This window comes from Lolium rigidum, chromosome 3 (genome assembly GCF_022539505.1).
Source record: "Lolium rigidum isolate FL_2022 chromosome 3, APGP_CSIRO_Lrig_0.1, whole genome shotgun sequence".
NCBI classification, from domain to species: Eukaryota; Viridiplantae; Streptophyta; class Magnoliopsida; order Poales; family Poaceae; genus Lolium; species Lolium rigidum.
In genome coordinates, this window is record NC_061510.1 from 54,831,283 (window position 1) to 54,835,255 (window position 3,973).

A 3,973-nucleotide genomic window follows, 5' to 3' on the forward strand; every position below is an offset into this window, starting at 1 on the left:
TTATCCATTACAACCAGACAGAAATAAGCTCCAAGGACATAACATATATACGGCGGCGAGCATTGGGCTGAGGCATGCATGGTAGGTTCAGATGTTGCGACGCCTCTTGAGGATCCTGCCGGAACGGGGAAGGCGAGGACCCAGCAGAAACCTTGCAAGTGCCTCGTGGTCAGCCTTGCCCTGCCACTCGCGGCGCTATCGCGAGTGTCCATAGCATGCATCTCAAGGGAAGCCAGCGCGCCGTCCTTCACCTTGCAGGGACAGAAGGGGCAAGCATGCCTTTCCCTACGCACTGTCTTCAGAATCCGAGACTCGAATCCCTTGACCTGCCTCTTCACGTAGGACTCAAAGTTGTCCTCATCGACGTCGTCATCTGTGTTGTACTGCAAATAAAGGGGCACATGTGAGGAAGCGGCTAAAGGATGTAGAACATGGTATGGTATTCACAAAGTTCATATCTTCTTAATATTAACTGCTAACTTTAATGAGTAATTCTTATAATTCATACCTGAGGAACATAGCGAGCAAACTTTAACCATGGGAGTTTGGATACACGATTTACAAACTGTTAAAGATAATGTATTTATGCTTTCTATCTTGGTACAAGATTTACATACCACCAAGAAAGGAATTTCCACACATTCGGCAAACCTGAAGAGTCACTACTAAGCATGAATAATTTCAAAAATAATAGCTTACTAAGAGTTTCTACGACATCCAAAAACAAATCAACTGTAGGTAGGCATTCTTCAACCACCTAAAATTTCTAGGTTTGCAGGGTTGTCAAAAGGCAATCCATCTTTGGTTACCTTGTCACATATGTTGCTGATTTTGTTTCCTATAGTACTTTTTTCATGAAGAAAGCAGTAGCTTTCATTTGAACATATCTTTTATTTTTCTTAGTGGAAGTCCAATTACTATTTTTCTGTTCTATTTATAATTTAAGCATAAGTTTGAATTTCCTTAGGACTTTATGTTCTTATGCAAGCGGCAGACATGAAGCAGTAGCTGATATAATAAATATTATTTCTGGTTTGTTTGATACATACATCAGGATGTAAATGATGAGTTTTCCATCTGACATACTCTTTATTTTCCATATGTTGGCACAGAACAATATAGTGTTGATCTACATAAAAAAGCTTTCCCATAATTCACTGAATCTACAGGGAAACGGGGCAAGGACCTGATCCACAATCAAGGTTTGAAATACCAATACTTTTTCCTTGTTTAACACTTGTCAGCACATATGTTTAGTATTTATGTCTGTAAAAATTTAGATGTGCAGAACATTGAAGACCATAAGAGGAGAAGGGGTGTAAGTTGTCGACCGCAAAGAAGAGGACTTGAAGGTGAGTAGAACAGCAGGAAGGAGAAGGGGGAGCGAGCGGGGCTGGCTGGCCAGCTGATGAAATCGGCATTGATTATCAACACAAACATCAAAGTTGACGACGGTGACAGACATCGAGGACATACCAGGTCCTTGACATGTAACAAGCCTCATAGCTACTTAAGTTCCATAAAAGGACATGAATCATGATCAATTGGTGGATTATATCATGGGGAAAACTACAAGTACCTTATATTGCTTTTCTACACGGTTCAACACTCTGTTAACTATGTTTTTCTTGTTTAAAAATTCAAATGAGAGGTCTGTATTAAAAAGTGGTTCTCAAGTCGTTTATCATACATTCTTGCGTCTAAAATCATGGTAAACAGCAAACCTACAACTCTTGACCCATTTCAATCCCCGACGGCAAATAGGCTCATTTCTATATGAAGAAGCTGCAAACCAACTTAGTATGACTGCAACTTTCATTTATATTAGGCAAGTGACTTATTTAGTAGTTGTATCTTATTTGTTGTTTGAGAATAATTTAGCTGAATCCACAATAGTTTGAATGATATCGTCTTGTTATAGTGGTAGACGATAATGATTTTAATACAAAGTTTATTGCTTTGGATACAAGATCACAATGGTAGAAGAAGTGCAAGAAAAATGAATGTTTGTTGCTTTGGATACAAGATCACAACGGGCATTCAACTAGTAATATTAACTCGCCAATGTTTGTTGCTGCTAGTCCATCATCTGAACCAAATAAATGTACCCATAGGATCACGAGGCAAGTCCCTAGATAAATGGTAAATTTGGAGAGAAGTTTTCCAGTCCATTGGACAAAGGATTCAGAAACATACAAGATGATTTTGTAAGTCCTACTTTTTCAAATAATGTAAATGGCTACCACCAAAGAAATAAAATGCTAGATGATGACACAGAGCCTGAAATATCCAGGTGTGAACATGTCAAGATCAAGTTCCTATGTCTCTTCAAAACCACGCGCATCCACTTATTTCTGGACGGAGGGAGTAGATCTACCTCGCAGGGCTCGATGTACTCGAGGACATAGCTGCGGTTACCAGATCGACATAGCATCCACGCACATCTACTACATCTACTTTGCAGGGGTTACCAGATCTGAGAGGGGAGACATAGCTTTACCTCGCAGGGCTGGACGTACTGGATGGCCTCGTACATGGCGTCGATTTCCTTGTACGCCGCGTCTCTCTCGGCAGCGGCGCGAGCAGCAGCAGCAGCAGCAGCCACCGCATCAGCGATGCCGCCCAGATCAGCACCAGCAGCTCCCGCGCCGCTGTCCGCCACCGCACCAGCAGGCGCAGCCACTCCCGCTCCCGCTCCCGCAACCGCTCCCGCTCCCGCAACCTCTCCCGCGGCCGCCCCCGCAGCCGCAGCCGCTCCCTCTCCGCCCTCCAAACCAGCAGCAGCCGCGGCAAAGTTCATGTCCATTGCCGGATCTGTGCTTCGCCCAAGAAATGGGAGTGTAGGGAGAGAGGCTTTGTTCGCCGAAGAACTAGGGTTAGGGTTTTCTCTCCTCTGCTTTTTGCCAGAAATGGGGATGGTGGGGAGGGGATGCGGCCGACTGGGGATAAAGTAGTGGACTCTTTTGGACTGTGCGCGTGGGCGTGGACCCGTGTGTGGACCCGTGGGCATGGACGGGCGTGTACGCGGAAGGGGTATGTATGCGGAAGGGGTACGGGCATGTACGCGGAAGAGGTACGGGCGTGTATGTATTCTCGCGGTGATACGCGTACCTTCTCGGGCTAACGGGTCCTGCGGGTTTTGGAGCGGGCATTTCTATACCCAAATCGAAGTTGAAAAGACGATCCTGCCCCTCGCCGCGGAGTAATCTGGGTCGTCCTTGTGTTCCGCTCAACATACCCGTTCGACGTTGGGGGTCTATGGAAGCAGTCGCCACTAACTAATTGTGTGCTAAAGTGCTAGGAGCTTTCCCTGACTAATTATGTGCTAGTTCTGCATATTTATTTTTTTGAACAAATATAGGGCCTAGAAGGCCCAGGAAGTTTCATTCAACACACACGTGGCGGGTACAATTACATAGAGGCCCTTTAGCATCCCTCGCTCTGAGAAGCCAAGAATTTGAAGAAAGGTCCTCTAAAATTACAGAAAACACCCTGGAACAAATACTGGAAACGCAATCAGGTCCCTGGGCGTCTCCGCCACCCGCCGTCGGCATCCTCAAGGCGACGCCGCCAAGGAACTGGGCGCATAAGCTCGAACACCCGAATCCGACAAAGCTCCGTCGCCACTGGATGCCATGGAACCACCGGGGACAAACCACTGGGTGGAAGCGTATCGCCGAGCTCCAGCCGCTTGGAGGAAGGGCCTCCACACAGGAGGTTGGAGAGATGCCACCATGCTGGCAGAAGATCGCGAAGGCAAGCAGGCCATCCGCGTGATTGAGCTCGACGAAGAAGAACCACACATAGCACCATGCAGGCAGGGGTCGTCGATGCTGAGCTTGGACAGTAGCTAGATCGCCGCACCTTTCCACCTCGCCACCACGGCAGACCTGGAGAGCGTGCAGCCGAGACACCCACTACCTCGAATAGCTCCGGCGACAGGAGCCTCCACCTCCCAGCTCCAAAATCAGCA